Below are 27,866 nucleotides of genomic sequence, written 5' to 3'. Positions count from 1 at the left end.
AACTTCCAGAACTATGTTTATTAAGGTATGGAGAGTACACATTCTTGCTTGTTCCCAAACTTCAAGGGAAAGATTCAGTTTTTCACAATTAAGTATTATGGAAAATGTACTTTTTGTGTAGATGCTCTTCATTAAGTTGAGGAAGTTCCTTGCTTTGTACTACTAATTTTCTGAGAGTATTTGTCATAAATGCATAAGGAATTTTATCAAATTCTTTTTCAAGGAACTTCTACTTTTGTCTTGAAAATATCATGGATATGGGGCGCCTGGGTGGCTCACTCGGTTAAGCGTCCGACTTCGGCTCAGGTCATGATCTCGTGGTCTGTGAGTTCGAGCCCCGTGTCGGGCTCTGTGCTGACCGCTCAGAGCCTGGAGCCTGTTTCAGATTCTGTGTCTCCCTTTCTCTCTGACCCTCCCCCATTCATGCTCTGTCTCTCTCTGTCTCAAAAATAAATAAAAATGTTTAAAAAAAAAGAAAGAAAATATCATGGATTTTCTTGATTGCTTTTAAAATACTGAACTGTCCTTGCATCCTTGGAATATCCCTTTCGTCATGGTGTATAATTCCACTTCTTACTATCAAAAAAAATAATTTTGCATCTATATTAATGGAAGACATTGGTCTGTACGTTTTTTCCACTCTCTTTGCTAGTTTTGGAATCATGTACTTTTAACATCATTACAATGAAATGCTCTTTTCTTCTTTTCTGTTTTCTAGAAGAGATTGTGTAGAATTGGTATTAATTTTCCTCTAAATGTCTGGTAGAATTCACAAATGAAATGGTTTGGTCCTACAGATTTCTTTTCTAGGAGTTTTTATATTATAATTTCTATTTTCTTAATAAACTACTTAAATTATCATTTGGCATTAGCTGAGTTGTGGTGGTTTGGCCTTTTTAAGAAGCTGGTTTACATTACCTAATTTGTTAATTTATGTGGAAGTATTATTCTCTGAATATACTTTGGATTCCACGAATACACTTTTGATTTCTGAAGAGTCAGTACAGAAGCTACCTTTTTCAAGTGATATTGAAACTTACATCATATTCTTCTGTTTTATACCCTTTTTAGAGATTTGTCAATTTTATTGACCTTTTCTAAGAAATGGATTTGTTTTCATCAATTTTTTCTATCATATATATTTACATGAATATATAATACATAATATATATATATAGGTGTGTGTGTGTGTGTGTGTGTGTGTGTGTGTGTGTGTGTGTGTGTGTTTGATGCTGTAAATCTCACTCCACATTGCCACATTCCACTTTTTGATAAATTATATTTGCACTTCCATATAAAAATATTTCTAAATTATTCTTAATACTTCTTTCTTAGATCCAAGTGTTACTGAGAAGAATGTTATTTAATCACCAAATATTTGGTGGGGCTGTTCCAGTTATCTGTCTTATTCTAGCTCCATCTCATATTCTGAAGTATACTTTGTAGGATTTTTATTATTTTCTATGTGTTAATGTGTATTTTATGGCCCATAATTTGATCTATTTTGGCAAATGTTTCATATGAGCATGATGAGACCACTTAATTCTGCTCTTACTGGATAAATATTTTTTTTTTTTAATTTTTTTTTTTCAACGTTTTTTATTTATTTTTGGGACAGAGAGAGACAGAGCATGAATGGGGGAGGGGCAGAGAGAGAGGGAGACACAGAATCGGAAACAGGCTCCAGGCTCCGAGCCATCAGCCCAGAGCCTGACGCGGGGCTCGAACTCACGGACCGCGAGATCGTGACCTGGCTGAAGTCGGACGCTTAACCGACTGCGCCACCCAGGTGCCCCGGATAAATATTTTTTTAAATACCAATTAGAATAAATTGATTTGTAGCACTCCACCGATCAACTATACTGAATTTCTGCCTGCGCGATCTACCAATTACTGAGGAAAGGGAAGTGAAGTCTCCAATCATACTCATGCTCTTGTGTACTTTTTTCTTTCATGACTATCGGTTTCTGGCCCACATATTTCCACACTCTCGTTAGTTGTGTACACGTTAAAAGATTTCAAGGTCTTCCTGCTAAAACTACCATTCCTGATATCTATCTTGTTTGGAAGGCTCTTTTTTTCCTCACATATATGTAGCTTCTCCAGCTTTCTTTTTGTTAGTGCTCATATATCTTCCTTCATCTTTTCAGTTTAACTTATCAGATTATTTTCTCTTAAAAAGTGTTTCCTGCGACATGGGAATGGAGACTGGTGAAGCCACTCTGGAAAACAACACAGAGGTTCCTAAAAACTTAAAAACAGAACTACCCGAAGACCCAGCAATTGTACTCCTAGGTATTGATCCAAGGGATACAGGTGTGCTGTTTCGAAGGGACACGTGCACCCCAATGTTTATAGCAGCACTATAGACAATAGCCAAAGTATGGAAAGAGCCCCAAGGTCCATCGATGGATGAATGGATAAAGGAGATGTGGTATATATATACAATGGAGTATTACTTAGCAATCAAGAAGAATGAAATCTTGCCCTTTGCAACTATGTGGATGGAACTAAAGTGTATTATGTTAAGAAAAATAGAAAAAGACAAATATCACATAACTTCACTCATATGAGGACTTTAAGAGACAAAACAGATGAACATAAGTGAAGGGAAGCAAAAGTAATATAAAAACAGGGAGGGGGACAAAACAGAAGAGACTCTTAAATATAGAGAACAAACAGAGTGTTGCTGGAGGGGTCGTGGGGAGGCGGGTGGGCTAAATGGGTAAGGGGCATCAAGAAATCTACTCCTGAACTCATTGTTGCACTATATGCTAACTCATTTGGATGTAAATTAAAAATAAATTATTAAATAAAAACATAAACAAATCTAAAAAAAAAAAAGTAAAGTGATTCCTGGTACATAACACAATAACAGTTGGGTCTTTTCTTCCCCCATTCTGAAGCTCTGTCTTTTAAGTGATGTATTTTGACAACTGGTATTCAAAAATAATTATTAGATTGATATTTACCATGCTCACCCATTTCCAATTTGTTGTGCTTATATTTATATTCCTCCCTTTCTGTCTTTTCTGACTTTTTAAAAAATGCTTATTTATTTCTTTTGAGACAGAGAGAGAAAGCACAAGCAGAGGGAGGGGCAGAGGGAGAAGGAGAGAGAGAATCCCAAGCAGCCTCCACGCTCAGTGTGGTGCCCCAGGCAAGGCTCAATCCCACCACTTGTGAGATAATGACTTGAGTCGAAATCAAGAACCACATGCTTAACCAACTGAGCCACTCAGGCGTCCCTGGGTTCTCTGATTTTAATTGACCTTTATATGGTTCCATTTTTATCTCCTTTCTAAGCATATTTACTATACATTTTAAAACCAGTAATTGTCCTACAGTTGCAGTGTGTAATCTAAGCCCATCTGTAAATAACACCATATCCTGTCACTTGCCATGGATGTACCTTGTAACATTGAGTACACCCAATTCCTCCCCGACATCCCTTACGGCGTTGTCATTCATTCAACTTATCCACATGATATAATCACTTTGTAAACTCTTCTATTAATGTTTTACGTGATTATGTTTTCACTTAAGAATAAGAAAAATACGCCAGTTCCAGTTCTGGCAGAAAGCAACGAGAGCCGCACAGCACATCCGTTGCTTAAGTAAAATACAATTTTATCATTTTTTAAGTAAAATAACACTACTTACAATCCTACGCTTCAGTGTCCATCTTTTCAAGGAATAAACCGGTATCATGTTTCATGCCTATTTGTCTAGATATATGAAAGTACTTATTAGCAATTTTTTTTTTTTAATATTGCAAAGTAGTCTCAACTGTCAGCTGTAACTGCTGCAAATGCTATGTTAACTTGTGAATACTCCTGGAACCATACCTGAGAACAGAAAGAAAACAAAATGATTGTAGGCTCTACTGAGCAAGCATACTTTATTATGCAGAACATATGGCATTCATGTACCTAAGACGTATCTTACATGTCATTTAATTTATGTTTCTTTTATCCAAGCACTTCACAGTCAAAAGCTTCCTTGTTTTTCCTGTTGTGCAAATAGCAAACGTTCATGGCATTCAGAAAAAAATCTTCTTTTGTTTTATGGATTTAGAACATTAGAAACGGAGAAAGCTTTCCTATAGCCTGAGTTGTATTAATTACTAGCCTCCATGTTTAGGGTCACGAGCCTTACCGTTTGAAAGCTGAGCTCAGGGTCGTGCACAACACAGGAGCCTGGTGTGCTATGACAAAAGTATTTTTATCTATGATATGTGGGTTCTACAAAGCTTGGGATCCACAGATGAGTCTGAGTATAGTACTGTTTTAAAATCTGTGCTCACTACATAGCACTTCCCCTTGCTTTAAATATTTAAATCAACTTATTATAGAATTGATATGCTTAAAATAGTATTTCCATTAATGTGGTACTTTTCTCAATGATCTGGGTCTTCTGTAATGTATTTTACTGCTTTATATATTTTTACATGCAGGTCTTATAAATATCGTTTCATTTATTATAATGCATATTTTATAGTTTGGGTATTTTAAGTAATTTTTATTTTATTTTATTCTCAAAATGCTTGTTCCTATTATATAGTAATGTCACACACTGACACAAATTGATCTTATACATAATAATTTTGCTGGTTTCTTAGTTCTAACAATTTGAGATTTGGGGGGGCATTTCTATATAGACAAATGAATACTTCATATGCAAATAGTAGCATTTTATCCTACTTCTTTATTCCTTATATTTTTATACTATTCCTATTTCTATGTGGCAAGGCTATTAGCGCTATATTAAAAGTATCGAAATTAAACCTTTCTGTCATGCTGTTGAATTTACAAGGATTTTTTTAATTCTCATCAATCCACTGAAGCCAATATTCGCCGTATTTTTTGAAAATACACTTTACCTAATCGACAATATTCCTTTTCATGTGCAGACTAAATTTTTGTAATGTTGTTTCTTGTTTGTTTTGTTCACATTTTTTCTTTCATGAATAATAGATGTATTTCATAAAATGATTATATTTTGCATTTAATGATAGTGGTTTTCTTCAATTTCTTTAGGAAGTATGTTTCATTAATTGATTTTCTAATGTGAAATACACCCTTCTCTCCTATAATAAACCCAATGATGTAATGGTTATCATCTGTTCTATACTGCATTACATTTATTAGTTTTTATTTAATCTGTCTGTATCTCTGTATTTGAGTAAAATTGATATTTTTCCCCTTTATCTCACTCTCATTTTCTAACTTTCCTGTCCAGTTACAGTAGTCATATAGGATAAGCATATTGAATTAGGAGTTATCTTTCTTTTTGTTCTCCACAATTTTTTGCCTCAGATTCCAACGATCTGGGGGCAGTGATGTTGCCAAGATGGCGGAGTAAGAGACCCAGCCTCTGTTTCCCCACAAAGAACAACAATCAGATAATACCTACAAATGAAATAACTCTAGAAGAGCTCAGGAGTCCATTTAAGAAGATGCAGCAAGGGGCGCCTGGGTGGCTCAGTCGGTTGAGCGTCCGACTTCAGCTCAGGTCACGATCTCACAGTTTGTGAGTTCGAGCCCCATGTCAGGCTCTGGGCTGATGGCTCAGAGCCTGGAGCCTGCTTCCGATTCTGTGTCTCCCTCTCTCTCTGCCCCTCCCCCATTCATGCTCTGTCTCTCTCTATCTCAAAAATAAATAAACATTAAAAAAAAAAAAAGCAGTTAAACATTTAAAAAAAAAAAAAAGAAGAAGAAGATGCAGCAACACAGCAGAACCAAATAACAGAATCATCACACAAAAGGGTTAGAAAGAACAGGTTCGTTTTGCTCACGTTCTCCCATTCCCCAGGCTGGCGGTGCTTGGCACCAAGATGGAACTCCCCCCATCTGAGGGTGTTCCGCTCTCCAAGAAAAGGGGAATGGGTTGGACGAGCAGCTACCCCAGCCTTCCAAGAAGCAACACAACGCACCTGCTTCAGTTTCACCCGGCCCGCGGATGGGCAAGACAGACTCTACAGACGGTTAGGAACAAGGAAGAAAGGCTGTGGTGACCAGGATCTTTCACTCTGTGAGAGCACTTGCAATCCTCTGTGGCTTGCTCTGCAGAAGGCTCCAGCAGTCTTCACAGCTGAGGACCTCCACAGCCCTTGCTACATGCTGCAGCTCCCCCAGCTTTCATCACCGAGGGCATGGCCCTGGCCCCCCGAAGACGGTTCCACACGCAATCCTACCAACTGTCATCGCCAAGGAAACCAACGGCTAGCAGAGCTCTCGCGGATGCCCGGCAGATTGGGTGGAGAAAGTTTCTGCACACGGGGTTTTGTGTCTGCAGACACCAACTTCTTGATTCTCTCCATGTTCCCTCAACCTCTTCCTACAGCAGCCTGGATTCATACCAACAGTGAGGTGAGGCCTCTGTCACCGTGCGCTCTGTGCACACATGCCAGCCCGGGATCCCACGGCTAATGCTCACCATCGTGTATGAGGCTAGCCCTGCGGTCACACAAGAACAAAATAACATCGCAGGCCTCCGTGGCCGCTTGTGGGCCCACATGCAGCCCTGACTTCTCGGACCGGCCGGCCCCGCTGCACTTATCTACAGCTCTACACCTGCGTGCCTCTGGCCCGACTCCCAACACCAGTCTCTGTGGCTCTACGCACCCCCACAACTGTCCCCTGCAGCTGTACGAGGGCACGCTGAAAGCCAAAGTCCCCACAACTACTAGGAGGCTTGAATCCAGCCGCGACGACTGTAAGACCAGGCAGGCCTGCAACTAGAATCGAGCGCACACACACACACACACACACACACACACACACACACTAAATAAATCAAGGGAATCAAAGCATACCGCTACGGAAAATCATCAGATCACAAAGGAAGGCACCAAGAGAGGAAGAAATGAACGAGAAAATTACAAAACAGTCAGAAGACAATAGCATGGCCTTTGTGCTTACCAATCCATAATTACTTAAGCATATATCGATTAAATTCTCCAATGTGAAGGAATAGAGTGGCTGAATGAATAAAACACGTGACCCAACTATACGCTGCCTACAAGAGACTGGTTCCAACATTAAGGACACACTCAAAGAGAAGGGATAGAAAAGATATTCCACACAAAAGGAACGCAAAAGAGCAGGGGAAGCTATCCTCATATCAAACAAAATAATCTTTAAACTAAAAAGAGTAACAAGAGAAAAGAAGGTCATTATGTGATGATAAAGGAGTCAACTCATCCAGAAGACATAACAATTGTAAGTATATATGCATCCATCATTGGAGTACCTAATATATTAAGCGAATACTACCAGAACTGAAGGAACAGATAGACAACAGTCCAATATTAGTAGGAGACTCCAAACCCCACTTTCAACAATGAATAAATCATTCACAGAAAATTAATAACGAAACTTTGACAATGAAGTAGATTTTACATCAAAGGAACATATCAGATATTGAACATGCCATCAAAAAGCAGCGGAATATATTCTTCTCAAGCCCACACAGAACATTCTCCCTGATTGATCATGTGTCATGTCATCAAAAGTGTTTTTTTCTGACTACAGTACTTTAAAACTCGAAATCAGTAACAGGATGAAAGCTGGAAAATTCACAAATATGTGGAAATTAGGCAACGTACCCCTAAATTGCCAAGGGGTATAAAAAGGAAATCAAAAGGCAAATCAAAAAATATTTTAACTAAATGAAAATGGAAACACAATATACCAAAACTTATGGGATGCAGCAAAAGCAGTTTTAAGAGGAAAGTTTATGTTGATAAATGACCTTCATTAAGAAAAAGGAGGGGCGCCCGGGGGGGCTCAGTTGGTTGGGCCTCCAGCTTCGCTCAGGTCATGATCTCATGGTTCGTGGGTTCCAGCCCCACATCGGGGCTCAGAGCCTGGAGCCTGCTTCGGATTCCGTGTCTTCCTCTCTCTCTGCCCCATCCCCACTCATGCTCTGTCTCTCTCTGTCTCTCAAAAATGAATAAATGTTAAAATAGATAAATAAATAAAAACAGGAGGGCCTGGGTGGTCCAGTCGGTTGAGCATCCGACTTTGGCTCAGGTCGTGATCTCATGGCTTTGTGGGTTCGAGCCCCGCGTCGGGCGCTGCTGTCAGCACAGAGCCTGCTTCAGAGCCTCCAATCCCTTTCTCTCTCTGCCCGTCCCCCGTTTGCACTCTTTCTCTCAAAAGTATAAAAAGAAATAAAATAAGAAATAAAAAAAATAAACATAAAAAATAGAACTAAGATTATGATCCAGTGATCCCATGTCTGGGTGTATATCCAGAAGAAATAAAATTACTATCTCAAAAAGATATTTGTACTCCTCATGGTCATTCCAGCATTTGCAATAGCTAAGACACAGAAACAACCTAAGTGTGTGTGTGTGTGTGTGTGTGTGTGTGTGTGTCTATGCAATAGGATTTTTCAGCCATAAAAAAGGAGGAAAGTCTGCATTTGTAAAACATGGATGAACATGGAGGAAATTACGTTAACCAAATAAGTCAGAGAATGACAAATGAATGATCTCACTTATATGTGGAATCTAAAAAAGTCTATCTTATAAAGAAACAGAGATTAGATTGGAGGTTACCAGTAGCTGAGGTATGGGGGAAATGAGGAGATGTGGGTCGAAGGGTACAAATTTCCAGTATAAAAAAAATAAGTTTAGGGGGTCTAGTGTACAGAGCATGGTGACAACAATTAACAATACTATATTGTATATTTGAAAGTTCTTAAGAGAGTAGATCTTAAATGTTTTTGCTACAAAAAAAACCAACATAGTTATATGAGGTGATCTAGGTGTTAGCTGACCTTATTGTGGTAGTCACTTTACATTACATACATGTATCAACTCATCATGTTGTATACCTTGAACTTATACAATGTTATATTCAATAATAAAGCTGCAAAAAAAAAAAAAAAAAGATTGATAGGACTCATTTCCTGATTAAGTGGTAGAACTTATTCTGCCTCTAGGGAGATCCTTAACATTTCTATTTTTTTTCATTCTGCAGTTCGGTGGTTTTCAGTGTATTCACAAGGTCGTTCACCTGTCACTAGTATCTAATCCCAGAACACTTCTGTTACCCTTAAGAGAAACCTGTACCCATTAGCGGGTCATTTTTTATTGCTATTCCCATTAATATCTCTTTGAATTCTTTAATAGTTAGCTTGTTTGTTTTGTTTCGTGTTGGCACTAAAAAACTATTTCAGGAACTTTTCCATTTTATCTTAATTTTCAAATGTGTTAAGAGTTCAAGTGTCTGCTTCTGATAACTCTAATTACTGACGCCCCTGTTGACTTATTTCTAAGTGTCTGCAGTTTTCATTCATGCTTTCTTGCCTCTTCCTGTTGGAGGTTAATTTTTATCGCATGCAGAACATTGTATGTGAAAGGGTATTTACAGAAATAATTGACAGTCTAGGATGATGTCCTCTGCCTCCAGAGAGACGTGAGTTTGCTTCTGTTTGCACCTGGGGACTCTAGCACTCCTTGGCCACTTAAGCTAATTTTGGCCCTGGAGCTCACTTGACCCCGAGCAGCAGTCCCTGGTGAGGAACTGTCTACTTCAGGTTTATTCTCACTTCTAACTCGTAGCTGTTCCAGGTCCCAACACTCCGTAAGCCCTAGCTTCAAATTACTCTCCCCATAGTGCCACAAAGATGTCAAATTCCTCCCAAATTGGAAAATACAGAGGAAAAGTGGGCCAAGCACACAGCACACATCGCTCTACTGCTACCAGATCTTTCCTTTATCATAGCTCTCCCTTGCCCCCTTTGAGTATATGTTCTTATAATTGGTAAGTTTTTCGGGTGCGTGTGTGTGTGTGCGTGTGTGCGCGCGTGTGTGGTCGGGAGGGATAGCAGAAGTGGAAAGCCTTGTATTAAGAACTGTTTGTAATTTTTTGGTGAATCTTTTACTTTTTTTGAGTTTTTCTTTTTTATCACTTGAGCTTTGTTGATCTTCTTTATTGCGTCTCTGCTCTCTATTGTAATTCTCATTTTCATGATTTCTCTCATTGCACTTTTTCTTAATACTGAAAATAATCTCTAGTCTTGGGATTTTCCCCCAATAAATGCATTAAAGGTTATATTTTTCTTTGTGTCCTATGAATTTTTATATTTAATCATCTCTATATCACAATGTTGTATGAATTTGAAATGTGTTTCCATTATGATTTCTTCTTGAACTATGAGTTACTTAGGAGACTAAATTTAATCTCCAATGTTTTCATTTCCAAATTATGGAGGTTTTAATGATTTTATTATTAGTTGTTACTCAATTGTGCTAACTTACTCGTGCTATAGTCAGAGAATATAGTCTATGTGATACCCATACTTGTTTCATGGACTTGATCTGAAAGGAACACGTTTTCTCCAATCACCAAGTGCCATGTTCTATGTGCAGCCTGTTGGGCAACAACATGTGCTTCTGTGAAGCAAATTCACTCACATACGATTCATTAATGAGGGAATTATTCTGGAATAGAGTGAAAATCATGTTGATTCGATCATTTACAACATATCCTAAAGAAAAGGGGACAGAATGATAACAGAATTATGAACTTTGTGAGGAAATGGGAAAATGTTCCGCCTTGCTGCTATCCCAGCAGGAAAAGCACTGCAGCATCTATCTTAAGATGATCGGAACAGGGTTCCATCCCAGGAGCTGGTCCTCCGGGCCCCATCCAAGAGAGGCCCACTCCCACGCAGGCTGTGCTTGGCTCTCGCTCACGGCCCTGCTTCCTGTGATCATCCTAACAGGAGCACAGCAGCTCATGCCCCTTCCCATCTGTCTTGTCTAAGCACCCACCAGCCATGGTCCAAATAAAGTTTTGCCATCATTATCACTCTATTGTTTTGGTACATTTTTAGGAACCACTGTGACAGCATCTGTTGCCACTAACACGTTTGCATGGGCAGTCCAAATTATCCCCTGGAGTCTTAATTACTCTTTTTTTGTTTTGTTTTGTGTGCTTTTTACAAAGCCACAGAGTTTTTTACTGTCCTCTCCAATCTACTTTTTCTCAGAAGCCTTGCTGGGTTTTTTTTGTGTATATTTTTACAGAACAAAATGATTCACGGGACATATTCATCTTGTAGAGAAGAAATATCTATATGTCCTTCAATTTCATCCTATAATTTGTGTGGTTCAAATCTTCCATACATTTTGCTAGAGAAGTCAGTCAGTCAGAGAGACAAATACCTTGATTTCACTCATGTGTGGAATTCATGGAACAAAACAAATGAGCAAAGGAAAAAAAAGAGAGAGAGAGACAAACTAAGAAACAGATTCCGAACTATAGAGAACAGACTGATGGTTAGCAGAGGGGAGGTGGGGGGGGGGATGGGTCAAACAGGTGATGGGGATTAAGAATACTCTTATCTTGATGAGTAACATATAAAAATGTTGAATCACTATACTGTACACCTGGAACTGATACAACATTGTATGTTAACTAAACGGGGATTAAAATAAAAACTTAATTAAAAATCTCGCATCTTTCCAAAAAGATCTGTAGAGAGATCACTTCTTTCTTGCAGTTCATTCACTTTTGGTTTTACGTACTTTAAAGTTACGTTACTATGTTCATGAAAGTTTAGGATTGTGATTTTCTCCTGGTAACTTTAACTTTGATGTCCAATTTCTAGAAAGGCTTTGGTCATCAGGTCCATTTTAACATATAGTGATAAAGCTACACTACAGTTCTCTTGTGTCACTGGCCTTTCACAATCTGACGATTGCACCTTGAAGTTCTGTTGCTTTGTCATGGCTGTTTGTTGCTTCCGCTTCTGCTTGCTCATCATGGTTTGTATCTTCCATTGATGTGACTGTGAGGACTGTGGGATTATGATCAATGAAATTGTATCTGTGGGATATTTGAGGCTTTGATTTAAAGTGGATTCCCTTTATTCATTCCATTAGGTACCTGGGAGGGGTCACCAATTGGGACCTTCTTCAAGTAAATGACAGATTTATGTCTTTTGAGGACTATAGCAGTGGAGGGATTCTAGTCTAAAGGATATATTACAAATTCTTTAGCCCTGTTTTTCCTCCTTCTACATAAAGTTTCCCCTCTGTCTTATCCTTTGAGTACTTTCTTCTTTTTATAACTTGCCTTTTCTTGGGAAAATCACCTTCTGGAGTCTGTTTTGGTGAGAGATCCTTATAATGATATCCCACCTTGTTCAGGACTGGTCCTTTCTTCTTCACGAGGCCATTAAAATGGAGACATTTGGGCCATTGAGGATCAAGTTCTCTCGCGGCAGCCCTCAGCTCTGGTGCCTCATTAGCCTTCCAATTTGTGGTTTCACCCTTTGGCATTTCTCCCACTCTCTTGCCAAGTCAACTGAGCTCGAAACAGGGATATCTGGGCTTTATTTTTTATACATAACATATTAAGACATTTATTTAGGAAATTAGTCTGCTGTACATATGTCGGAATATGAAGCCTGACGGTTGCTGCTTTTTATGTCACTTTACTTCTGTATTTTTAAAATTTTCCATAACTAAAACACATTATTATCATGATAAAGTATTATTTTAAGCAAAATAGCATTTGTTGAATTGAAACGTTCACTCTAAGCCCCGGTATTGGAAAGGAAGGAGAGGAACAATGTAATCGTGATTGCCAAGTACTTTATAAGTTCTTACACTTCTAAAGGTGAATAGCTCTTTTCTATTTCTAAGAATATATAACATAGGTACTTATGAGTTTAAATAAATATGAATATGTAACAACCACACACACACACATGCACACATACACACCAATAACCACATAATGAGTATTCTTATATGCTGCAAGCTAATAGAGTTGAACATGAATGATTTTCTTTTGTGAAATGTTAAACATTTTTTTTCATAAATACCTGAAATGGTTGAGGGTGTTCAGAATCAAAAGAGCGTTGCACACAGTGCTAAACATTCTTCCAGACTTTAATCCTGTAATTTCTTTCCACCTTCTTTAAACCCTTTAGAGGCCGTAGGGATTGTAAGTATACTGTTCATGTTGCTCACCAGAAAATATTGCCTTCATTTTATAAAACAGCATTTGTATTAAAAATCCAAATTTTTACTATCGTGAAAAATATGAACAAAGCCATATACACGCAAATTTCAACGCAGAGAATCAGCGCACGCTGAATAATATTTCAGCAGTTGCGAACACACGGGACACTCTCCTATCCCAAGGTCTGGGGTAATAGGATATTTTTGTTTCATTTGCTTTGATGCCAGAGCAGGGCTGATGAAAACCCAATTAAGAAAATGAATCAGAGCCCCCAAACTGAGCTGATACACCCTCTTTTTTTTTTTTTACTTTTTTTTAACGTTTATTTATTTTTGAGACAGAGAGAGACAGAGCATGAACAGGGGAGGGTCAGAGAGAGGGAGACAAAGAATCTGAAACAGGCTCCAGACTCTGAGCTGTCAGCACAGAGCCCGACGCGGGGCTCGAAATCACGGGCCGTGAGATCATGACCTGAGCCGAAGTCGGCCGCTTAACCGACTGAGCCACCCAGGCGCCCCTACACCCTCTTTTTATCACGGCTCTGAATGACTTCAGTCTCCAGTCTTTCCCTCATGTTCAAATCTACTGACTCCTCCTGATAATGACGTGGTTAACAGCACAGAACAGACAGCAGAGCACAGGGTTTGGGAGCTTTTATATCACTCTCAGGGTCATTTGAAAATCAAGTAATCTTTCTTGGTCTAAAAATCTGTACAGTTGTCAAAAATGAGGCTATTTTTATTAGATGTGAAAATAAAACTTTGTAGAATATAAAGAGACGCTAAATATAATAGGCTTTTATTATCATAAGTCTACGCCAGATCTCAGGATTAAACTGTATATAGAGTTGGCCCTGTGGGCTTCCATTTGCCTTTTTTCTATTAAATCTACGTTGACTTATTTTAATTTTATGAAACGGGATAAGAACATTATTACGTAGTCACCACCTTATTATGAAGGTGTTGAATTGCAATATTAGCGAGCAATTACTAAGGTCAGATAATAGCATTTTAAAAATTGATTTAGACACATAACAGATGTAAAATTCCTTAGCCCTCTGGACCACCTTCCTAGTAATTTTAAAAAGTCTACTCCTACTCCATTAATACAACTCTCATCATGGCCTAATGTAACTTTATTAGACATTTCCTATATACGATTATATATCAGCAATATGCAATGACTTGCGACATATAACAATATACCAATCATACTTAAATTAGTAATATTTAAATGTGTAAACACTTATATAATGATAAAGTTCACTTTTATTAAATTAACATATCTGGACCATGCTGAATCATAGCCTTAGAATTCAACTTCCTTTTGGTGTCGGAATATTTATTCTATTAGTGTTCAATACTAATAAGCTTTAAAAAATATTTTTCTGCATTTGCTCTTAAACTCTTGGAGGGTTCTTCCCTCCAAATCCAATAAATACATTTTCTCTTTCTGTTAAATATTAACATAACACCTGCCGTATTGACAAATCTCTGGGTAATCATGCTACTCCAAATGTTCTTCTGGCATGTATTCTGGGGTAAATGTATCTAATAGTCTCTAAAAACATTCATCAAATTATGTTTCCCGGTTTATTGTTGACATATAACTTTAGCAACTTTCTTCTCTTTATTAAAAAAAAAAATCTCAAGATACTGAACATTTCCTTTCTTAACATTCAGATATCGCGATTTGTGAACGTACCTCGATTGGATGTTTGGAGGTCTGACCACCTCCATTGTTCTACTAATAGACCTTGGGGGTTTGTTTGGAGATTCTAGCGAGGGCTTGGGATTATTATGTCCTTGACCAAAGAACAGTCCAGCTCTATAGGAGGTCATCATCTTCAATCCAGTGCACAGTTTGGGGAGGGATGCCTACCAGGCAGTGAGACAGAAAGGGGAAGCCCGTCTAGCCATGCAGCTCAGCCAAACCCACCCTGGTGATCAATGGGAGGGCAAGTATTGCAGCCAGATCGTCCTCACACCCAAATTCTTTCCACTGTTAAAAAACAAGTTTCAACAAACTGGTGGCTGCCAGAGGTGAGGCAGATGTGCAAATAGGTGAAACAGATAAAGGAGATGAAGATGACCCTTATCTTGATCTAAGGAATGAACAGGAGTGTTGAATCATTATATTGAACACCAGAAAAAAATGTAACACTGCATGGTAATTATACCTCAATTTAAAAGAGCTGTAATTATTGCATCTGCCCTAAAAAAAAAAAAAAAAGGTTATTTTAATCATGCAGGCTAGTACACACTACTCCAGATAAAATCAGAAACAAATTTGTTGCAGTAACTTAAAATAAACAAGTGCCGTATCAGTGGCAACTACCTCCTTCCTCCAAGGCAATCACCACTCTTTAAGATGTGAATTTCTTGAATTTTCTTATTTTCCTTTCACCAGGTTCTCACAACAACTGGATAGATGATTACTGACAAAATAATTAGCACATATTTTCCTTCAGCAATAAGTCCTACCGGAGGGATAAGAGTTCCATATTTGAACAACAGTTGAGAAGAAAATAATGATGCATACAATGAACATATTGGGCCAGAAATAATAAATGCTAAGAAATCTAAAAACAAAAAATAAAAACAGATCAATAATATTGAAAGAGGGGATTTAAAATTGTTCTTGTCCCTTCGCAGCTTTGGAAGGCACCCACATGAAAAGATAGGAAAGAAGAACATCAAGCCGACCAGTGAAATAAGCCGCCTCGTCTAAAACAATCCCCAGAATGACAGATGTCCCAGGCTGTCAGCACCACAGAGTGAGACATTTGTCACAAGGGAAGACACACCTGAGCCATGCTCATGATGGAGAGCGAAACCCCCTTCTTTAAAAACAAAACAAAACAAAGCAACAAAAAATCCTGATTTTACAATTAATGTCAATCAATGGATTTGCCAATAATCGTTTCCATCAATTAGCTATTCTAATTAAGACCTCTCACTACTTCAAGTTTTCAACTAAACCAGATACTGTTCGTGAGAATTTTATTGTTGTTGATTCTTATTACTCTGTGGCAAACACTATGCGAATGGTCATCTGGGATAAAGTTAATTAAACTCATAATCTCCTTCTAAAATGTTTCTACATTTGAATACTGTATGCATGCACGTATGCATACTATAAAGAAAAAGGGAACGTAAGGCCGTGGCCCTGTGATCAGGACAGGCCAGTTTCTAAGTAGTTTGGGGCATAAGAAAACTTGTGTCCATTGTTTTTTTAATGTTTTTATTTATTTTTGAGACAGAGAGATACAGAGCGTGAGCAGGGGAGGGGCAGAGAGAGAGGGAGGCACAGAATCCGAAGCATGCTCCAGGCTCTGAGCTGTCAGCACAGAGCCCGACGCGGGGCTCGAACTCACGGACTGTGAGACTATGACCTGAACCGAAGTCGGACGCTTAACCAATGGAGCCACCCAAGCACCCCAGAAAACTTGTTTCTAAATGGAGGTGATTGGGGGGAGGCATCACCGAAATGCTCAGCACTGCACAGGCCTAAAATTGTGGCTGCGTCCACACATCCTCTGACAGAACGGTTCCGAAAAACATTCCAACCCAAACTTCCATTCACATCGGTCAGCTTGATCGTAAAACACAGCTGCTCAAAGGAAGTGAATGCTACTTTTGAATTTCTGCCAACCACACTGCCACATGGACAACCCGGGTCTGATCTGCTCCGCTCGATAGCATGTTTGGAATTTGAATTTTTCTGCTTCTGAGTATATCTAGACAGAGCCTCAGTGAACAGACCACATGTCAGAATGCGAATTAACTGTCCCAAATCACAGTGGCACTTTGTAGTGAAAAAACAAAATCACATTTTTCTTATGGTGAAGTATCAGGTTTTTGGGTTTTTTGTTGTTGTTTTTGTTTTTATTTGCTCTTATGTCTTTCCGGCTAACCCGTGAACTCTTGGAAAGCGAGAGTCGTGTGTGTTTTTTTATCTATATCCTACACTATTGATACACTCAGATAATGTTTGCCTAATGGATGCCCAATAGGTATACAGCGATGATGTTATAGTGTCCATGTAATCCTGCGTTTCAACACCAAATCCCATATTGTTTTATAGTGAGGTATTTCTCCTACAAGCAAATCTCATTACTCAGCTTGGATAGAATCCCTTTCATTAGGGGATATAATCTGCATATCTTGACTGATGGTTAAAATGGTCCCCTATCTGGAACCAGATGAATACAGGAAAGAAAAGTGTTGCCCAGGCAACACAGCTGCTTTGTTTGAAAGGCTTTCTTTACTATCACAATAGAAGTTAAAATAAATAATGTTCAAGAAATTACTGAGTTTGTATATAAGTGTGCTGATGGAGAGACTAAGAGAAAAACCATTGCTTTTAAGTGGCACATGTGAGAGTCCTAGACTTCTCCCAATGTTGTTTGGATTCTAGAATTGTACATTTTATTCTGTAAAAACTATTGCTGAAATCCTTGAAAAATAATCAGTTTCCTGCAGTGCACATATCCAGTTTGCCATTTATTTTTTGCTCATTTATTTCTCCTTTTGAACCGTGAGCATCTTGAGAAAGGAAACCTTGTTGATCTTGTTCACAGAGGTTGACTCATACACTAGGAGACACAGAATAAATAACAGGAATATAAATTCTGAAACTGGGTGCCTGACATTATTTAATGTACAAATTCTTCCATCGCATTACAACACAATGATTTTATCTTTGCAATTGTAGTGTTTCTTATGAAGATACAACACTTTCTGTGAATACTTGATATCTCTCTTTTAAAAAGTATCAGAGATGGTAATGATTTGATTTCTCTTAAAATTCTCTTAATGGAGAAGTAACACTTACCAGTTCTAAAATCAAATTGCTTGCCTGGGATCCCAGCTCTGACTGTAATAGATTTAATAGACTTATTATTTCAAGGTGAATCGGAGGAAGAGATCATTGACTACATATGTTGCTATCAGAATTCAAAGAGTCAAAACATTAAAGAATTAACACAGTGACTGGCATGAAGTAAGCATGCAACGTAGTCATTATTATTAACTGAATATAATCGTACAGAGAAAATGAAAGGTAGCATTCTCTGAAAATAAAGTTCTGATCCAAAGCAGCTCAAATGTCAGAAATAGTTTTCTATTACTATTCTATATTTCTATTAATATTTCCACATATATTAATCATTTTCAAATAATAGTAGTGAAGACGGCATATATGTAAAATGCATCCTTTCAACATTTCCATATTAGGTCAAACAGATTTCTGATACTCTACTGATAGAAGTGCTAAATAAAGCTCCAAATTTCTCTACGTTGTTATGAAATTTATCTGAATATCACTATGTGATAAAAAAAGATCCATTGCTCATAGTTTTTTAGGGTCAACATATTTTGTCCTAATTGCATTACATTTTTTTTTGGTCTAATTTTGTAACACCTGTTTTCCCACTTGTACTGTTAAACAACAATGATTCTAAAATGTTAATCCTGAAAAAATCAATCATGAATTATCCACGTATGAATTTTAGTCATTGCAGGAGTCTTACACTACAGATACTATCTGAAAAGATACACAACTTGTCTAAGAGCAATGTTAATTAGTGACTCTATGCAATTACGTCTACCTTCCAATTTGGTTCACTGTGCATCCTGCCACTTCTAAGAAATAAAATACCATGAAAATAACTCTTTTTTATAAATTTGTTGGCAGTATTACAATACTCTTTGGGGATATTTGAAGAAATCCTTGAGTGTTACAAACCAAATGGTGGAAGTCATTCCATTATTTAATCTTTGTCTAACTCTGTTTAGCAAAGATGGGGGCTGCCATTAAAGTATTTGTTTCATTTTAGGATTAATTATATCGATTTTCAAAGATTTGTTTTCACATTTATTGATCCTAGGTTAATATTTACAAGAATAAAACTTGTAGTTTACTTGAAGGTATCTAGACCAAAAAGTTTTTTTTGGCTGGTAAGAAGACAGAAAAACACTGTCAGGATAATTCACTGTGAACACAGTTCATGCCCGGATAATCCAGGATTCATTCTATCCATTCAATGCCACGTTCATTAGACAACAAAAACATACCTAGTACAGGTGCAGGTATAGTAAAAATAATTTAAAATATTAACAAATTAAAACTTCCTGAGTGGATCAATTGGTTACGTATCGACTCTTGATTGCAGCTCAGGTCATGATCTCAGGGATCGTGGGATCGAGTCCTGTGTTGGGCTCAGTGCTGACAGTGTGGAGCCTGTCTGGGATTCTCTCTCTCCCTCTCTCTCTCTCTGCCTCTCCCCTGCTTGTGCTCACCCCCCCCCCTCTCAAAACAAATGAACAAACACTTAAAAAAGTTCTTCACTTTAAGAAAATAAATCTCACTTGCAGATATGCTTCAAAGGAAGCACCACAGACGGCTAAGCTGTAGCAGCCTCCCCAACTTGAGAAAATCAAACATGTCTGTTCCAATTTTAAGGCACTAGTAAATTGTTGGATTTAGATTACATTCTGCGTCTGTACACAAAATGTATCCACTACATTTTTTTTTCAGGAAATATCACTGTATATTTTTCATGACCTTATAAAACTGAAAGGTCTCTAAGGCAGGGCTGTCCTTTACAGAGCTCATCAATAACAACAGAATTATTAGGTTTAAAAATCTTATATTTGCTACAAAAATTGCATTGACATTGCCTAGTTATTTCTAGTCATCCTACATGCCTTTTAGAATTCCTTATTCTTTAAGCTAAAAGTGTCTCATTATTCGTCACTACACACATGTGTACATGTGTTTTTTTGCATCAACCAGACAGCAGGACAAGATAGTACAATGGATGAACTTGTGCATTAAGCTCTCTCTCTCTCTCTCTGGTCCTAACAAATATGTGGAACGCCCAATTAAAAGATACACACGGAGGGACCTAGAGGGTATGATTCTAAGTGAAATAAGTGATACAGAGAAAAACAAATGCCAGATGATTTCACTTATTTCTGGAATCTAAAAATCATAACACAGGAACCAACAGAACCAAACAGAACAGAGTCATAAACATAGAGGACAAATTGGTGGTTGCCGCAGGGGAGGGGTGGAGGGGATGGGCGAAATAGATTAAGGGGATGAAGAGGTATGAACTTTCATTATAAGACGAATAAGTCACAGGAATGAAAAGCACAGCACGAGAAATATAGTCAATAATATTGCAATTATGTTGGTGGTGAAAGATGATGGCTACACTTACAGCAGCGAGCAGGGCATAGTCTGCAGAATTATTGAGTCACTATGTTGTATACCTAAATACGATATCAAATGTCAACTATACTTCAAACTAAGTAGGTAGATAAATAAATAGAAGGTCTACCTTTCACACTTACTGCCTGGTTTTCTGCCCAGAGAAGAAAACCATAAAATAAAGAGTGTGGACACTGCTACTTGAAAGTTGGTCAGCTCCTTGTTTCAGTTCTGTTGAACAAAGAGCTTGGAAGCAGGCATTTCCATCTTATGATAAGAAAAAAATGAACAAGCCCAAAGTCAACAACTTCTGTCGTACCCATCAGAGAACTGAGATCTGAGAGCAAACCGCCGACCCGCACCCGGGAGAGACAGGTGAATACCGAGAAAGATCTGAGATCAGCTTGAAGGAAGGACAGGCTGCAGGAGCCATAATCTGGACTCTCCCGGACAAAGGAGGGGGCTTGCAGAAACAGAGGGGCCGCGCAAACAGAGAGAGAGAGACTGTAAGAAAGGATCAAAAGGACATGCTAGGACCAAAAGATGTGTAACAGAAATGAAGGGTGCCGTCAGTGGGTTCATCAGAAGCCTAGATGGGGTTAAGGAAAGAGTCAGTGAGCTTGAAAATAGGGCATTAGAAACTTCCCAAACTGAAAAACAAAGAAAGAAAAAAAAAATAAATGCGAATGGAAAAGCAGAATCTGCAAGGACTTTGAGGCGATTCCGAAGATACAACACACGTGTAAGGAGAGAGATGAGGCGAAGGCATTTCAAGTAGCAGGAGCTGAGAACTTTTGGAAAGCATGACACTCCAAGCTTCAGCTCTGAGCTGTGTGTCTCCTCTGGACTGAAGCCAGAGAGGTAGAAAAAGAGGAAAAAAAAAAACAAACAAACAAAAAACCAAGATCGATGAATAGTAAACAGTCATGCACATCGTAGATATCAATCTGACTATGTCAACAGTCACTCTGAATTTGAAAATGGATTATTTGAACTGGCATATTTGAATGATCTAATATGCCAATCAAATGAAAACCCGAGACAGATCAGGGAAGCGCAAATCAAAAGAACAACGAGATACTACTGTTCATCTCATCCCAGAACACTGACCTTACCAAAGGTTAGCAAGGATGTGAAGTGACAGGAACTGCCATTCATAGCTGGTGGACATTCAAAATGGTACAGTCAGTTTCAAAGACAGTTCGGCGCTTTCTTACAAACTAAACAACTCTTACTATAAGATTCAGCAATTGTTCTCACTGGTTTTTGCCCAGAGGAGATAAAACCTGAATCATATTTAATGGTGAGAGATTAGACCCTCTCCATGAAGGGAAAAAGCAGTGATGTTTCTCCCCACCACTGCTCTTGACCTCTTAATGGAAGTATTAGCTAGTGCAGTGGGACAAGAGAAGGAAATCAAAGATCTACAGATTACAAAGGGGAAAAAAAAAAACTTTTTATTTTGTTTGTAGAGGATTATATTTGAAGGTAATGTGATTATTTTTTATGTTTTCATTTGCAGATGATACAGTTATTTATATAGCAAATCTCAAAAAGTAATTAACAAGAATTGATATTTTAAAAATCTCCTAGAACCAATAAGTGAATGATACAATGTCACAGGACACAGGTTGATAGACAAAAACCGACTGCTTTGTTGTACATCAGCAATGAACAACTAAAATATGAAATAAAATAATAACATTTACAAAATCACCCAAAAATTAAACTGATATAATTCTGAAAAAAAATGCACTGATCTATAGGTGCAAATCTACAAAACTCTGTGTTCATAGATCAGAAGACAGTATTGCTAAGATATCCATTTTTTAATAGACGTCCTACTTAAAATAGATATCTTGTTTAAAATTTCAGGAACCTACTTTGTACATAGTAACAAGCTGACTATAAAATTTATTTGGAAAGATAAAAGATCTGTTTACACAATAAACAGCAGAGTATTGTAAAGAAGAATAAAGTTAGAAGATTTACACTAACCAATGTCAAGATTTAATATAAAGCTACAGGACAGTATGATATTGGCAAACGAAAAGACACATAGATCAATGGACTAGAATAGAGAACCCAAAAATAAATACACAAAAATATAGTCAATGAATTTCTGACAAAGAAGCAAAGGCAATTCAAAGGAGAAAGGATAGTTCTTTCATAAATGGTGTTGGTATATTATGATACACATGGAACAACAATAAAAAAAACACCTTAGAAAGATGCATTACATTTCACAAAATTTAACTCCAAAGAAAAGCACATCTAAATGTAAAATATAAAGCTATAAAACTTCTACAAGAAAATATAGAGGAAAATCTATGTGACCTTAGTTTTAGTGATGAGGTTTTAGATACAACGCTAACAGTGTAAACATGAAATTTAAAAAAAAAAAATTGATAAACTGGAGAGTTACATTAAAATTAAAATTTCTGCCCTGCAAAAGACCCTGCTAAGAGAACACAAACACAAGCCAGAGACTGAGAAAAAAATTGAAAAACGCATATGTGCTTTCATATCCAAAATATAGACTTTCCTTAAAACTCTATAGTAAGGAAACAGATAACCTGGTTAAATAATAAGCAAAGGATCTGAACATACAGATGGCTAATAAGCTTATGAAAAGTTGCTGAACACAATTTGTCGGTAGAGAGTTGTAAGTCAAACAAGTTACCGTTACATACCTATCGGAACGGTTCACATCAAAAAACTGACAATCGCAATTGCTGGCAAGAAGTGGAAGAATAAAAACTCTCCTTGATTGCCAGTGGACGTGCAAAATGGTACAACCACTTCAGAAGACAGTTTGGAAGTTTCTTCTAAAGCTAAACTTAGTCTCCCTATATGATCCATCTATTGTACCACCAAGTATTTACTCAATTGATTTGAAAACTTATTTCCACAGATAATGGTGCACAGAGATGTCTATATCAACTTATTCATAATTGCCAAAATGGGTACGAAATCATGATGTCCTTCGATAAGTGCATGAATTAAAAACTGTAGTTCACATGTACAATAGAACAAAATTTACCAATTAAAAGAAGCAGACTATCAGGTCACAAAAAGAGCGCAAGGAAACAATAGTATATGGTAAGTGAAAGAGACCAGTGTAAAAAGACTATACATCACATGTTTCCAATTATATCACATTCTGGAAAAGACAAAGATATAAATATGATTTAAAAAGAAAGGTCAGTAATTCCAGGGGGAAGGAAAGAGGGCAGGAGGGTACAAATCACTGAGGCCACTAAAACTATTCTGTGTTATAGTATAAGTGTAGATACTTGACTCTACCATTTGTCTATAACCATAGAACGTGCGGAACAAAGAGTGAAATTTCCTTTTTGGAAATTAAAAATAATAATAATAATAATAACAACGGAGGTTAGCAGATCCCAGGGAGGAATTCAGACTGTGGCAAGAGACTCTAATTGTACTACGGATATATTAAGCAACTTCATTCATGGGCTCTAGGAGAAAAGTTGCAGACCCAAGTAACTTTGGAAAGGAGTAGGGTCTCTTAGGCTAAAGACAAGAAGAATAGCATATACGCACTATAACTTTGGTTGATAGAGATTTTTCCTGTGATAATACAGATTAACATCGCTATTCTGGAATTGGGTATTTCAGTTAATGTACGTCTGATGGTGGGAGGCAAAATTTCAACATTTGGAGGGAGAATCAAGGGAGGAAGCTAAAATGATCCACGTGGTAATAGATTAGAGTTGGAGTAATTAGTATCCACTCATGTTTAGCTTTATACAGGTACAGACACAGATACAGAATAGATATAGATGATATAGATACAGAAAAGATTTAGATATATGTTTACAACAGGGTTAGTATGCGCACATATATTTCTTTGCTGTCAGCTGAGTGCCTAAAAGTAGCAATAAGGATATGCAGCATCCCGATGTTCGTTTCTGATACCATTCTCCAATAAAAGGAACCAGGCTCCTTAGAGAAATGGCTGATTCCAGAACTTGGACAGAAAATATACAACATGACCTTAGAGTATCTTACAGTGCCAGAAAGTAACAACATTCTCCAAAAAATAAATAGATAAATAAAACAAAAATAAAAATGTCATCATCGTGGGGGTATGTCAAAAAGTACAGAAACCATTTGTAAAGGGCTCCCAATGGCCAAAGGTCAAACAATTTGAACTAAATAAATAGTACTGAATTAAATAAATAGTACCAATTAGATAGTACTTAATTAAAACCAAAGTATAAAATAAAAATAAGTCCGTATTTATTTCAAGAAATGATTGAATAAATTAATAAATGAGGAAGAAGAGACATAGTTCTTTGCCAAAAAAATTAAAATTCGAAATAAATTTTGTAGATGCTCTACCCTAAATAAAAGGAAATATAGCTTCCCACTCCTAAATAGTGGATTGCATGTACTAACTTCCTTCTCAAGAGTACAGTATGGAGAGAGGTAAGGAGTGACTTTACTGTGGAGAAACAGCTTTTGCCAGGTGATCAAGGTCAACACGAATGGTCATAAATCATGTCGGGTATGTGCATTTCGTATGATGTGATGAAAATGGCACTTAGATTTTCCCTCTTCCTTCCAATGACCCCATCTAATCAGGAGGAAAAAATCTGAAAAATTCCACCTGAGGGGTGTTCTATAAGACAGTATTCCTCAAAATTGTCAAGGTCACCAAAATCATGAGAAGTCTAAGAATCTGTCACAGCCAAGAGAGGCTTCGGGAGGCATGAAGACTGAAAGTAATATGACATATTTGATGAGCTCCTGAAACAAACAAATAAAAAGAACATTATGTAAAAGTGAAATAAGTCTGAATATACTGTGGACTTCAGTTAAAATAATGTATTAATATTGGTTCATTACTTGTAACAAATATATTAATATATTAATAGTTGGGTGTGGGAGTACATGGGAACTCTGTACTATCTTCTAATTATTTCTATACATTTAAAACTGTCTTAAATATTAAAGTCTATTTAAAAACCACAGTAAAAAAAGAAAAAAAATGGACATCATAGATGTCCAACACTAACCTGAATGACACTCATTTTTCTCCCGAATTCAAAAACATAAAATTGGACCAATCATTCTACATTCTATTCACAACTGCAATGCATTTATTTTCAATTCTCTTGGGAAAAAGAGAAATTTCAGCCACCTCGTTCTAATAAAATACCACATAAATTTCTGGGAATGGTACAGAAATGAGAAAACTTTAAATGCAATTATTTATTTTCTGATGCCCTTGGGCTTATGCCCTTAGGGTATATATGGTAACTGTTTTACACCTTTAGTTTCTATCTTGAGGAACTGATATATTATTTCCATCTCCCTTTCTTCCTGAAATTTTCTAATCAATATACCTCAGTGTAACCCACGGTACTAGAAAAAGTTATAGTTATTAAAATGAAAAGTCAAATAGATAATGAATGAGGAAGCTGCTTATAAATATGAGCCCTTTTCCTGATTCAGGGGAAATAATAATGTTTGTACACTGTTCACCATAGTAACCAGCGGGAAGAATAAAGTAGACATATTTACTTATGTCAAATGTGACCCTCTCCTATTTTGGTTTTGTTTTTTTTCCTAGTCCCAGCTGCCTTAAGTATCAAGACAAAGGGCATACCGAACATGGCATGTAGCATTCCCCATCCTACCCCAGAGACCCCTTTTGTTTTCATTTCTGTGGATTCATCCAATATTGTCTTTCATCAGTTGAGATCTTGTTGCCCAATGCTTTCAACACTTGCTACTGTTATGCTTCCGGTAACCACAAATGCACTAAATCACTGAGCAAGGGGGTCCCTGGCTTAGAAGACATATTGTTCAATAAATGCCTGAATGGAACAGACCATAATTCAAGTTTCTCATCTTACCACAGAAGAAGTGTTTCTGTTTGCTACATTTCCCAAGTTTTGGTCCAAGCCTGGAGACGAAGCCTCACGTGTTAATACTACAAACTGAGAAATCAAGGTATCCTGCTATGGTCATTCACTTTCTCCACAACCCAAGTTATTATGACGGTAGACTTTCCGATTTCACAATCATTCAGTGGTTCAAATATGTTTGTAGAGGATTAAGAGTGCAGTGATTCAGGAAATAGAGTTCAAAGCTAACCTGCCTGAGTTAGAGTCCTATTGCCAAGACCCTGGGCAAATTATTTTCATTTTTGGTGATGAATTTTCCCACTGTGAAGTAGCAATTCTAGGGGGACTTAATTCACAAGGTGGGACAGCGTTCAGTGAGTCAATGTCTATAAAGTCCTTAGTACACTGCCTGTCATACAGTAGGTGCCAGGAAAATAAATGCTACTATTATGTCCTATAAACCTTTCTAATACAACCATATAGGAACATAAAGGTAAGTGTTTATGTCATTCAGACCTTCAACAGAAAAATCAGTGTATTGGGAGAGTGGTAAACCAAAAAGAAATAGTGGGATTGTCTATCATCCTATTATTCTCAGTCTTTTGCTAACAGCCACACCAGCAAAACAATAGTCCCTAGATGTTGTTTCATTATCCATGTAATTTAGTTCAAGATCAAAGTTCCCCCCAACTGTAAGTGGACTGATCAAATTCAAATCACAGACCAGGAGTCTGGGAATTCTATATGGCTTTTTCCATCCTCTGCTGTAATTATGTCAGGCACACTGGATAAGCACCGAGATGGGTGTTGGGCAGACCAGCCCTCTATACTCCCCACAGACTGCAGAATATCTTACAGATAACATCATGTACTGCAAAAGACAGCTGGTGACCTGTATCCATCATTTGAATAGTTTCTCAGGATCTGTAATCACAAATGCGGTTGGGTTTTCTTGGACCAAAGCAGAATGGTGCTACTAGGTCAGAATTGCTAGCTCAACTCCTAATTAGCTGACCTCCTGTTTTAGGAGCACATTAGAATTTAGGTCCTAATGCTTCGTGTTTCAATTCATTGTATTTATTTCAAATCAATAAAAATGATTTTTAACACTAAAAGGAAAAAAAGGCACAGTTTCTACTGAATACAAGTGTTTCCTACCTTCTTCACCCAAAGAAAGCATTCCAAACCTAAGCATGATTAAGTTTCTTTTCATCCCCACTTTCCAGGTAAAAGATGATCCTCACCACATTCAACCATAAATTTCCATTCAAAAGATATTTTCATCAAAAATAAAAAACAATGTGCCAGGATCACATTCAGCAAGTGAAAGAAATAAACTTTAACTTGGATAGTTTTGCTTTGAAATCGCTTCATAAACCCCCATAGTGTTTATCTTCTGCTAAAAGATTTGAGCCTCCTCATGACTGTGATCCCAGAAAGTCTAAGATCATAAGACTTAGGCTATAGAGAAAGTAGCTGATCACAGAAGAACATCTTGACTCCTTGAATTGCAACATTGATAACTGTCTTTACCATCTTATCAACCTACAACAAAGTTCCATAAAGTTTCACATCATTAGTGAAAAGAAAATATACAAAAGCAGAACAGGATGATTTGCTGTGCTTTGCTGATGTTACTATTTCTGGCTACAATTCTGTTTTTTCTGTTATTAATACTTTCTTTAACGGTTATTTATTTTTGAGACAGAGAGAGACAGAGCGTGAGCAGGGGAGGGGCTGGAGACAGGGAGACACAGATTCGGAAGCAGGCTCCAGGCTC

At 37.4% G+C, this 27,866-nt stretch overlaps 1 protein-coding gene across 2 annotated transcripts in view; it reads right to left on the bottom strand.

Annotated features, from left to right (window-relative positions):
• The window catches only part of SNTG1 (syntrophin gamma 1), a 564,503-nt gene that overhangs the window by 510,150 nt on the left and 26,487 nt on the right, over nucleotides 1-27,866 (bottom strand). Inside the window, exon 1 of one of the 2 annotated variants that reach the window (XM_042924328.1) lies at nucleotides 5,936-6,152. The exons of the other annotated variant lie outside the window; for it this stretch is intronic. The gene's annotated coding sequence lies outside the window, so the exon portion shown is untranslated. Of the gene's footprint in view, nucleotides 1-5,935; nucleotides 6,153-27,866 lie in introns of those variants that run through there. 2 annotated transcript variants of the gene reach the window in all.

The sequence above is a fragment of the Panthera leo genome, chromosome F2, assembly GCF_018350215.1.
Source record: "Panthera leo isolate Ple1 chromosome F2, P.leo_Ple1_pat1.1, whole genome shotgun sequence".
Lineage (NCBI taxonomy): Eukaryota > Metazoa > Chordata > Mammalia > Carnivora > Felidae > Panthera > Panthera leo.
The sequence above is the reverse complement of the archived record's forward strand: the minus strand, read 5'-3'. Positions and strand labels throughout refer to the sequence as shown.